Here is a 12,779-nt window from a genome sequence, read left to right as displayed (position 1 = left end):
TTGAATCTCCCTTTCCCCCGGCTTCCACCGCACTGCAGCCCCTGGTTTATCTCGTTCTGCTTTCATTCATTCCTGGGATTCTTCATGCCTCCCGCCCCCTTCCAATCATTAAATGTTATTCCTTAACATTCTATTCTCAGCCCGGGGCTCTTTTAACTTTACACACACCCTTGCCTGGGGGCTCTCGTTCAATGTCTTGGTTCAAATTACCAACTAAATACTGACAATTCCAAGGATCGAATGCCAACCAGAACTTCTTCCAAGAGCCAGACTTATATCTTTCTGCATACCAGATACTTCCACTTTGATAGTCACTGGTTCCTCCAACTCAACATGTCCAAAGATGCTCTCTGTATTTTGGTCGGTGGCATGACCATCAACCTGGTTTAATCTGGAAGTCAGTCTTGACTTTCTCCTCTTACCCATAATGTCCAATAGATCTGGTTTTGATTATTTCGCCTCCCAGATATCCCTGAAATCATCCTTAACATCTCTCCCCTGAATTTCTGGAAACTTCTCACTGGTCTCCCGCAGACAGCTTTGCTTCCTCCACACTGGCAAAGATAAATCCTACGGCACCACTCGCCTTCACAAAGCCTTTCAAAGATCCTCGAGGGCCCATAAATTGTGTTTGCCAAATTTTTAAATATTAGCTTTTCAGAATGTTAAAAATTGTTAGCAAGTCAATAAACTGAATGGTTTTCTTCATTAAAGGACCTCTCAATCCCTAACGTGCTACTCTTTATTGGGAATTTCTAAAGCCTGGCCTCAGGACTTTTCCCAAGATGCAGGTCATAGGATTAGTTTTCTAAGAAACATGTTTGAGAACTCATGCGTCTAGACAGTAAAGTCAGAGCTCCAGAGCCAGGCACCTGGTCCAGTGATGTCCGCCAAACCGGTCCTTCTGGCCTTCCTCCTACGCCCCCTGCCTCACCTCCTACGCTGTGGAAATGCTTTCAGACACAGGCACAGCCTTCCTTTGTCATCCTATCTCTCGCTTCCTCTCTGTCGTTCATGCTGTGCTATCTCAACTGTTCTTCCGATTCTTCTTCCCTTAACTAATTCCCGATACTTCTTCACACCTGAGCATGGTCGTCACCAAATCCATGGAGCCTAGATCATGGAGTTTACACAACGGGCGAGTCAAGCACCTAGAGGAGAATTGGGAGCAATTCATATCCTGTCCATCACAGAGGGACCAAGGAAATGTCCAGGGAGTCACCACGACGGACTGGGGGCCCATCCAGGTTTGCTTACCCCGTAGAGGACAGGAGGGGGAGGAAGGTACATTCTCTGTAGTCTGGATATACCTGTGGAAAGGGCTCAGAAGGCTCCAAGACACCTTTTACTCATTCCTTTAATCCAACCAAGTCCTTCTTCCTCCTTCCAGGAACAGTGAACGGATAGGAGTGAACTAAAGGACAGAAGCCTCTCTCCAGCATTCCCAAAGAATGACAGTTCCTATTTTACAGACCAAGGTAGAAAACATGATAGAGACAGAAAATGATTTCTTTACATGAAACATTGCTCAGGCTTAATTATATCAAGGAAACTGACCGCTAGGTACGTCCAAAGGGTTAAACAGAAGCTGTGGACTGCGTATATGATGAACACAGCTGATGCCTTCTGAAATTCTCCTGGTGGCGCTGAGAAGAGGGACATAGCAGAGCCTAGAAACAGAAAGTAAATAGGGATCCAAATAGTATCCTTTCTGAGGGTGTTCAGAGGACTGAAGTCAGAAGATTTTCACGAGCTTTACTATGGTCCGACTCACAGTAAGTCATATCACTCCTCGTTTCTCACATTCTCTGAGATCCTTCTGGTTGGTCCAGGCGGGAAGGTGCTCGGACCAGCATATTCAGCTGCTGTTTCTCCTTCTCGGTCTATTCTGGACACATGCCATTTCCCTCGGGTTTTCATTGAGGATCGCTCTCTCCTTCCAATCGTCGGCTTCCTTTCCGAGTTGCCTCTACTCATCCCCTCTGTTTCCCGTGCATTTAGTTAGCCCCGTCTCCCTAACCGTGGACAGCCAATGACAGCAGAAACACAAAACGCTAAATGCACAATGTTATCATGTTGTTTCTCCACTAAACGTATCAGCATCATCTCTCCACCAAAATGCCATTGACTTTCCTTTAGCCTGGACCTATCTCATTTCTGGTGGTCCAACCTCATTCTGATTGAGGTTGAGACACAGCACAGTGCCGTGGAAGGGGCAGGCATGTGTGTCCATACAGCTCTGCCGGTAAGCAGCTGGTTTACTTAAGTTTAAGGCACTTAACTAGTCTGGGCTTCAGTTCCCCTGCCTGTCAAATGAGGGTAATAATATACAAGGCACAAAATGTGTGATCTACAAATAAGAGAACCTCAGCACCAAAAAGCCCATAAATATGAAATAAGTTCAACAGAAACAGGCTGGAGATTTCAGAGCTTCCTGGAAAGTGGTTCCTCATCATTAGGCTGCCGTGAGGATTAAACAAAACAAATATGATGCTTGCAGCTCAATTCCGGGCTGATGGGGCCGCTCTTACTCTTCTGGACCATCCACAGGGCCCAGTGTCCCCCGCCTCCTGAACCTGTGCAAGCTCCTGAAAAATGGGTGACCCCTCTTTCTTTGAGCTAGACCCCCCCAACTCAGTGCCTTCTGTTTACCTTGTCATGTTGCCAGCTTACTGAGTCCTAATTGCCTGTCTTATTCAAAATGCTAAACTAATAAATACTAATTACTCTGGGGGAAGAAAGAGCATCCTTTAAAGAATGACATACTCAAAAGTGTCTGAGATAATAGACATGGGAGCCGGCAAGCCACGTAGAGAAGGCTTATCTTCTCTCCAGAATTCAGCGAACCCTTCCTAGATTTGAATTACATTTCTCAAAAACGAAAACAAGACCCATCCCTGTGAGGGATTCACGCCCATTTTATGGAGAGCAGAGCCAGCTGTGCTGAGTGACGGAAAAACAAAACAGGCAAGAGACACTCATGGCTCACATGTAACGAGCACGACGGTTGCTGGACACTGGGCTGATGGTTCTACGTGGCATCTTCACAATAAGCCAGGGAGGGAGTGACTATTATTATCCCCGATTTGCGTGTGGGGAAACTGAGGCTCAGAGGAGTTAAGCCATTGGTTCAAGGTGAGAAGGCTGGACCTAGTAGAGTTGAAATCTGAATGTAGCCATCTGGCCCCAGGGCTCACGTGCTCGCCCCACATGTCCCGTGGAACCTCGCGTTCCCCTGAGCTCACACGGCAAATGACTGTGGGGATCTCACAGCCCTAAATCCCCACCTAACTTTGCATTTGAAACAGCAGCTGTGCAGGATGGAAACGGGCCTTGCACCTGGACTCGGGGGGACAATCATTTGAGATTTGAATGACTCGAGGTTTAGATCCTTGTTGGGAAAGCCATCGACTTCCTTCAGACTCAGTTTCCTAATCTGTCAGATGGGGCTAATGATCCCCACTTTCTCGACCTTCCAAGGTTATTGTTAGCCTAACCCAGAAAGGAGACACCAGACTTCAAGGGTCATGACAGAAACCTCTTGACAAGCTTTGTTCCTTAAGGTAGGGAATCTCTTCTCTTCAGGTTTGGGCGGTGGATACACAGCAGCCAGGTGGCACCCCTGCAGCCAGCGTGGTGCCTGAAGAAGACGATGGTTTTGTGTCTCATGGTACTGGGGATTCCCTCTCCCACCAGGAGAGATCCCCATTTACATTCCATCAGGATGGACTCTGCTGTGGATGCCACCTCATGTGACAGGTCGCATCGAACCATTTTGCTGGAACAGCTCTGTTCGAGGCAGCCTGGGCTGCTTGCCCCATCCTTCCAGCCCAATCTTTTGCTCCGGGGGAAGGTGACAGCTCAGAGTTTACAGCCACATTTTTCTTTAGCATAACTGAGGCGCATGCATTCACCTTGTCAGAAACGATAGTGCCTGGCGATTTGTGTGCTGCCCCTTACAGAGGGTGGGAGAGAAAACAAGGAAATGTGGCCCTCACATCTGCACCCTTCGTCAGGAACTCCCTGGATCAGTGATTCTCATCCCGAGTGGATCTGTGTTTACCTCCGGGATGGGGGCGTTTGGCAATGTCTGGACAGTTTAAGTTGTCAGAGCTGAGGGTGAGGGATTTGCAACTGGCATCTAGTGGGGAGAGACCATGGTTGGTGCTGAACACCTTACAATGTGCTGAGCAGCCCCTGCCACAAAGAATGATCCAGAATGTCAATAGTGCTGAAGCTGAGAAACCCTAGTCTAGTATTTCTGGGCTCCTATTAACATTTTGCTGCTGTTGTTACTCCCACTAGACTTTGCCTGTCTTCGCTTAATGGCAAATGGCTCTTACAGGGGGAGGTCCTGACTAACCATGGTTACCCCTGTAAACCCGATAATGAGAGTCATTGCCAAAGAAAAGATTGTCTCTTTTGCATAAAACGATGAGGTTTGCTACCCTGTTTTAGATCAGGGTTTATGAGACTCAAGCTAAAATAGCACATAGTTCAGTTAAATTCATCCTGCCCACTGCCTGCCATCTACCTCACCTGCCATTCCAGGAATGACAGGAGCTGAGACTTGATTTGAGGGTCAGGACAGGTAGGCTTCCAAGGAATAAAGATTCTTCATATTCAAAGGGTTTTTTATTTGCCAAATTAGAACTCTTTCTATACATAACTAAACATCGCATTTGCAAATCACGGTGTTAGTCCAAAATCGTATTAATTTAAACAAGACCTAACTCAAGCCCTGGCTTAGGCTTTCATCAACCTGCTGACAGTAACTTGCAGAGCACCTGTGGTGCTGAGACCTTCCGCTCCAGCCTGGAATTTCAAATGAGGAGCCCGTCCGCCTCCAGGGACGTTCACTCGATGGGGACACATGCGTAAGGGGGAGCAGGATGACGTCGGCATGGAGGCACATTGTGGGGACCCATCAGCTCCAAGCTCATTCCCTTTCCTCTAGTGCACACAATTAGACTCCATTTCCCAGCTTCCTCTGTGGCTGGACGTGCCTGGGTCTCCGTATTCTAGACAAGGGACCACCAGCGAGCCGCAAGTGATCAGAGTCACTCCCAGCTGGCCCATGAGAACCTCCTGTGTTTGGCTTCCCCCTTTTCTCCTTTCTCCTAGCAGAGGCCTCCCAAGGGGACGGCACAGGCACAATATGGAAGGAGCGCTGGTCACTGGATGGCCCGGGGAAAGACCAACCTCCACAAGAACGCCCGCATCGGAGTGAGGTGTCAGTTTGTATTATGTTAAGCTACTGAAATTTGGGGCATTATTTGCTACAGCAGCTAGTGTCACCTGTCTTAATATCAGATGTGTGCCCTGCCATCCCCTCCAGAGGAACCGACTCTCCTTTGTGGCCCATTATGCTTTATCGAGACCTTTATCACGACGCCTGGACTAATGTTGCAGTAAGTAATGTGTTTGCTACGCTAAAGGATTTATCACTTTGTGCCCGACAGTGGTTGCCACAGACTCTCTTGATAGCAGGGGCTTAGGGGTGGCGATCCGAAGGGGAGGGGGCGTGTCTGAAGGCGGACTGCCCAGCAAATGCACTGGTTCGCGCCCACCTAAAAACAAAGAGAGTTTCTAAAGATGCTTTCAGACACGCCATACAAGGATGAGAAAATGCCGACTGCTCCATTTCAAAGAAAGGGCAAAGGACTCCCCTACCAGACCACCATAGTGGTTTGAAGACCCTAGAATAAAAATCGAGTTTAAATCGAGGCTCTGCCATTTACTATTTGTGACGTTAAACAATTTACTTCATCATTCTCAGCCTGCTTCTCCTTCCATAAGACGGAGATGATAAGCGCACCCATCTCACAGGATGAAATAGGGTGATGCACGAACACGTTTATCCCAGGGCCTGGTACCCACCGTTAGCCATCATTGTTATCATCATCCCCACGTCCCCAGCATCCAGGACAGTACCTAAAAGCATAATAAGTATTTGTGGAGAATTAACAACTGAATAAAAAAAGTATCTGAGTCAGAGGAACACAGGAGAAAGATACTGCTCATTCAATGTTGATTCAGTGATAATTAATTTCAGAGGATCGTTTTGTTGACATTTTTTCCAGCGAGGATTCTCCCCCGGATTTAATTAGGAAGGCAGAGTCAACACCTTACCAGGGTTCTTCTTTTTTATTCTCCTCTAAAAGATCTTTTAAAAGACCGTGATGCTGTTTTGTTTAGCACAGCAAAGGTATGACCCTGGGTCCCCACGGTGACAGCATACTCTGCATTAAAGAACTAGCCAGCTGTGCTTCGTGATTCTGAAAAGAGGCCAGGGACAGCTCGAGGGGTCTAAGAGCCACTGGGAGGTATGCGTGGGAGACAGCGGCCAGGCTCAGGAGCTACTGAAACAAGAACTTTAGACATCATCTCGAGTTACAGATGGGTTAAATTGCCCCAGGTCATCGGTAGGAAGCAGTAGGTGTGACCCCAAAGCCTTCACTCTTAAGCACAAGCTGGACAGTCCAGGTGAAAACATCTGGGTTCTTCCTAAGGATTTTCTCCACCTTCTGTCCCCAGGACCTAGTGCAAGCAGAGTAATTCATTTTGGCTTCTCCAGAGGCATGTCTGTGTGTCTGGGGGCCCCAGTCTGAAGCCCTGATGTCACACTAGAAGACCACTGATCCAAGGAGCTGAATAAAGCGTTTGGCAAATGCTTCCAGAAAAATAACCTCCAAATCACTGGAAAAATAGTCAGGTGTGTTGTCTCCAGCTGCCCTTATTTTCAGTCCTACCTACAGATAAGGAAACTGAGCCATGAGATGTTAGAAGATTCACCCAAGGTTACTCAGCGGGTCCAGGATTCAAACTCACTCTGAGCTAGATTGACAGTCCACACCCACCCCTAACCATTAACTGGAGAACTGGGGACTCAGGACCCAGAAGTGAGTCCTTCGGGGCTTTACAGTGAGTGGGTGGAAAAGACAGAACTCACAGCCACGTCCTCGGAGGCCGGGCCAGTGGCCTCGTCCACACAGGCTCTCTTGGTCAATGCCTCGTGCTTATCTCTTTCGTGGTCTTACCCCAAGACCAGACCACCTGCCCTCGGGATCTTGAATATCCAAACTCCTTCATTCATCAGGAAAACTCTCTTTTTTGACTCAAACCAAAGGCCACACAAACGTCTTCTATCTGAAGTGAGATTGCTGTCATAAACTTGGCGGCCCACAGTCCTGTGGCTGGCTTTCTGGGACAAAGACCCAAGAAATATGGTCTAAAGAAGAACACATACTTCCCTCCACGTCTGAGTCAGTGGGTGTTGTTGCAAGTAGCATTTACTTTCAGCTTTCAGAAATCAACTTTTTTTCTGTAGCCCAAAATAAATCTTTACGGAAAGAGGAAATTACCACAGGTAAAATCGAGTCTGTTTAGTGGTGCCTGACACACTTGGTGATAGCTTTGAAATGCCAGTGAGGTCAGGACCTGCTGGTCATCCCTCCCTGGGAACAGGCCACCCACTCGCAGGACGGAGGTGGGGAAGGGTGCTGCATGAGCCACCATGTGGCCCATGTCCTGAGATGACCCCACCGCTGATATTCCGGGTGACCAGTAGAAAGACACTTTACCTCTGTAGGCTTCTGTTTCCTCTTAAGTAAAACGAAGATAATAATGATGACTTTACCCTGCATTTTCATAATTGCTAAAACCATGGTGGTAAGTGACTTTGCAAAAATACCAAGAAATATTATTCCAACCAACTGATGGCTTCTCTGTCTCCTCCTCCTCCTCAGACTCAATATCTATTTCCTTTGATAATTCCAAAGAGGCAAAAAGGTTTGCATCTTAGTTCTGCTACTTACTAGCTTATGCGTTTGGGCACGCATCACCATTTCCTGATCTGTGAAACAGGGATAGCAACGGGACCCTGCAGGATTGCTGGGAGGAGTCAACGAGCACATTCATGGCAAAGCGCTTAACTCGGAGAAGTGCCTGGCACCGAGAAGGTAGACGTGAGCAGCGATGTGCAGTAGTAACAGCATATTCACCACCTTGTTGTGTAATTCCACTATTTAATTGTCATTCCTAGGAGACCGTGGGCTCCTCGAGCACGAGGACAGATCTTTTCAGTTTTAATACAGTCACCTTTGAACGGGGTATGGGTTCCTCCTGCACTCTGCACGAGGGCACACACTGCTCTCACCCTCGGCCTCTGCTCATTTCCAGCCACCGGTGTGATGGCCATTTCTGCAGAGCTCCAACCAGCCGTGCGCAGATGCATTGTCTCAGCTCCGGGCCACGTTATGCCTGTGCCCTGTCCCAGACACCTGTCTCTCACAGAGTCACACTCCCGAGCAGTCATGCTTGTGTAACCAGAAATGCAGGAAGTGAACGTCCTACAGGCAGCTCTTCACCAGTGGGGTGGAAGCTGATGTCACTCCCCTTACTGCCCCATTTTCTTCACCCAGGAGATAGTCCTGAGAAGCATTTCAAAAAGTGACTCAGAGGATCCATGAGATCAAGCAACCAGTCAATACAATGGCCTACTTGTATTGGGTCACTTCCCCAGGCCCTCATTCCTTTTTTATTACATTCTCAAATAAGCAAACCCACTATGTGCCCTTCTCTTAGGTTCTGCTTCTGGGGGACCCAGGCTAGGACAACCTGCTCCTCTTCCTGTGTTCTCCATTGCAACGAATGGCAACCCCACCCACACTGGTTTCAGGAAAGATTGTGGGGAGAGATTCTCCCTTATTTACTCTTCCTGCTCCACACACATATCCTACCAGATGATTTTTTTCCTGTTGATTCTATTTCACTTCCTATCGATTCTACTTTATTTTCTGTTGGTTCAATTTGATTTCCTATTGATTCTATCCTACTTCCTGTTGCTTCTTCCTTACTTCCTGTTGCTTCTTCCTTACTTCCTGTTGATTTTTCTGGACTTTCTGTTGACGCTACTTCCTTAGTAGCCTTTTCAAGAGTTCGTTTCTCACCATCCAGCTGCCCCTGCCTTGCCATCATCATCCAACCCCCAGCACACAGCAACCATCGCCCCAGCCTGTCCTCCTCCAGCACTCGACGTGGCTAAATCTCAGAGAACCCCATCTGGTCTGCTCTGCAGAGTGACCTTTACTCCCGACTCTGGTAGCAGGGGTAATAAGTAGCGTCTAGAGGCAGAAAGATAATTTAGGAGATTGACACAAGGAGCCCAGGCAAGAGTTGGTAAAATCCCAAGAGCAGAAGATTCGGCCACAGACATTCTGAATTCCCCCTCCATCTCTGCTTCCTGGGACTCCTGCGTCTCAGGACATCGCACCTCCAGGATTTCGGTGGGAGGGAGTCACCTCGCAGGGTCTGATGAACCAAGCACATTTGGCATCGGTGGACTCGAGAACCCATGGTGAGCTGGCTTCTCATTCTCAAATAAAAGTGCTGCTTAATCTCCAGGCAGGGCACACAGCTGCCGAAGGGAATTAAATTAATAAACCACATAACAAGACTAACTCCAGCCCTATCTGTGAATCAGCCGGCACCAGCGCCCTCAGCCTCTGCTGACTAACAGCAGTTCCAACTCGGGGGACAGGAAGGCTGAAGTCTGCTGTCATTGTCCCCCACGGGTGCTTGGAGAGGAGGAGGTCTAAAAAAGGATCGTCTACGGTTAAACCAAAACTATAATATAGTGTTTATTTACAGACTAAAGGCCATCTATGGCCCATCTTTTTTTTTTGAAACTAACACTTTTGTGCTATACTTCATATTTAACTCCCATAATCCTCTGAAAGGGCATTATTTTCTCCATTTTACAGATGAAGAAACTGAGACTCAGAAAAGCAAAGGATCACACAGTTATGTCTGCCTCTCTTCATAGCCACAGCACTGAATTGGAATGTTGTCTTAACCATTATGGATGTATTAAACCATGAAATTAATTAGGCAACTTCTCTCTTTTTGCATTTTCTAGAACGATATGTATAATAGACAAATTATTTGTTCTTTTAAAGTTTGATAAATTTAGCTTTAAACAATTTGGACCTTGGGATTATTTTGTTGGGATTGAAAGGAGTAAGAAAAGTTTTTTTTTAATTATCATTTTAAATCCTTTAATTTTATATTCTATTATCTACACTGGTTTTCTATTTTTTCTTATGTTTGCTTTTTATGTTATGCGATTTCAGAAATTTATTTCATCTCAATTTTCAGATTTACTGGGATAAAATCGTTCATAATGTTCTTTGTTATCTTGGAGGATGAAGTCTGTTTTTTAAACTTTTCATGAAACATAACATACATGAAGAAAAATTTACGTATTTTAAATGGAGAGCTCAGAGAATATCCTCAAATTGAACACATCTATGTAATCACCATTCCGATCAAGAAACAGAAACTTACTAGCACTCCAGAAACTCCCTTCCAGTCACTAACCAAAAGTCACAAAAAATTTCTCCCACGTGTTCTCCCAGAAGTTTTATGTTTTACATTTAGGATTATGATCCATTTTGAGTTATGTTGCATATGGTGTGAGGTATGAATCAAATTTCATATTTTTGCATAATATGAAATTTTTCCAGCACCATTTATTGAAAACATTATCCTTTATTCACTAAATTGCCTTTGCAAGCTTTTCAAAAATCAATTGAACATATATGTGTGGATCTGTTTCTGAACTCTCTATTCTGTTCCATGGATCTATTTGTCTATCTTTATGTGAATATCACTCTGTCTATTGTAGCTTTATAAATCTTAAAGCCAGCTGTTGTTATTCCTTCAACTTTGTTCTTTTTCAAAGTTGTTTTGGCTATTCTAAGCTATTTACATTTCAATATGAATTTTAGAATCAGCTTGTTAATTTAAAAAAAAAAGTCTTCTATGATTTTGATTGGAACTTAACTGAATCCAATAGATCAGTTTAGGGGCAATTGCTATCTTAACATACTGAGTCTTCCAACCCATAAACACTCTATTTCTCTCCATTTATTTAGGTCTTCCTTAATTTCTCTCAGCTATGTTTTGTAACATTCAGTGTATAGTTTTTGTACGTCTTTCGTTGAATTGCTCACTAGGCATCTCACATTTGTCTGCTCTTCTAAACGATATTCTAAAAATCTCCAATTACTTTTTGTTAATATTTAAAAATACAATTAATTTTTGTATATTGATCTTATTGTATTCTGCAACCTTTCTAAAATTATTTATTACTTCTAGTAACTTATTTTCATAGGTTTCATCAGATTTTCCACACAGGCAATTATGTCAACTGTAAATGAAGGCGGTTTTCCTTCTTTCTTTCCAAACTGATGTCTTTTATATCTTTTTCTTACTTTATTGCACTGGCTGGAAACTCAAGTATAATTTTTTTAAAAATTTGTCTTGTTCTCAGTGTTAGAGAAAAGCATTCTCTATTTTACCATATGTTAGCTGTAGGTTTTCATAGATTATCCTTATCAAATCGGGGAAGTTCCCTTTAATTCTTAGTTTCCTGCGAGTTTTCATCAGAAATGGATGTTTCATTTCATCAAATGCTTTTTCTATTGAGACAATCATATGGGTTTTCCCTTTTTAGTCTGTTAATATGGTGAACCGCATTGATTGCTTTGTGAGTGTTAAACTAACCTTGCATTCCTGGGGTTTGGTTGTCTCCCCTCCCCGCCACCCCAGTTTATTATGCTTTCTTTTAGTTACTTCTGACATATTAAATTTTTTACCTTTGCTTGATTTTCCCTAATCTTTGCTAAAGGTTATTAATATCTATGTCTTCTCTTCATCGCTCACTCCAACCAAGACAAGAACTTTGCAGTCACGCACTATGTTGCTCTTAACCTGCTGCCCCACGACTGTGCCATTATTGTTTGGACATTTATTCCTAGGTTGTTAAAAGTATACTTTTTATTTTTATTTTATTTATTTATTTATTCTTAGTTGAGGCATACCTTGGTTGACCTCACAGATTGCAAGGACCTTGTCAGCTTACAATCCCTTATTTTTTTTATTGTTTACAGCTACAGCACCTGGTCTTCCTAGGTGGCCTTCCATTTAAGTACTAACCAGGCCTGACCTTGCTTAGCTTCCGAGATCAGATGGAACCAGGCACGTTCAGGGTAGCAAGGCCGTAGACTAAAAGCATACTTTTAAAAAGTCATTGTCTATTTACAGAACAATAAAATTTACCATATTCAGTGCCTACTCCTCCCTTTAATATTTCTGCATTAAATATAACAAAACATCTTTATGACATCAGGGTAGGGGAGAAATTCTTAAGCAAACGAAAGTAGGACAAAGAATTGGGATATATTTTCAGTTTTACCCATTGTTGTGGGTGGGATGTCATTGTGGTCTAATTAACATTTCCCTGGTAAATAAGGAGGTTCAGAACCTCATCATATGTTTATTGGTCATTTTGATAGCCTCTTCTGTGAGGTCTCTGTTCAAGCCTTTTGCCCATTCCTATATTAATTGTTAGAATCCTTTATGTATTCTGGACATGAGCACCTTGTCAGTTTTGTGTGTTACAAATGTAATACTCTGTGGGTTTTTATTCTCTTTGACAAAGAGACGTTCTTAATTTCATGAAATCCAATTTAGCAGTGTTTTTAAAGGAGAATTTAAGGTCAAGTTTGCTGGCTTCCTGTGCTGCCCCACTTCCTGCTGTGGGTGGCCCAGCAGCTGAAAAGAGAATGAGCTTTAGATATTTCTCAATATAAGGATTTTTCTGGACAGCAGTTCTCTCATTCAAGTATTTCTCCTATGTGCCAGGCTCTCCTAGGTGCTCAGAATATAAGGAAACGAGATGAAGACTCTGCCCTTTTAGAGTTTACATTCCGGTG

General features: G+C 44.4%; 1 pseudogene; it reads right to left on the bottom strand.

The window, feature by feature from the left end:
• Positions 1-11,951: 11,951 nt before the first annotated feature.
• Positions 11,952-12,070, bottom strand: LOC112473810 (annotated as a pseudogene).
• Positions 12,071-12,779: the final 709 nt, after the last annotated feature.

Source organism: Pteropus alecto, unplaced genomic scaffold, assembly GCF_000325575.1.
Source record: "Pteropus alecto unplaced genomic scaffold, ASM32557v1 scaffold8, whole genome shotgun sequence".
Taxonomy (NCBI): domain Eukaryota; kingdom Metazoa; phylum Chordata; class Mammalia; order Chiroptera; family Pteropodidae; genus Pteropus; species Pteropus alecto.
This window is presented reverse-complemented; position numbering and strand designations above follow the sequence as displayed.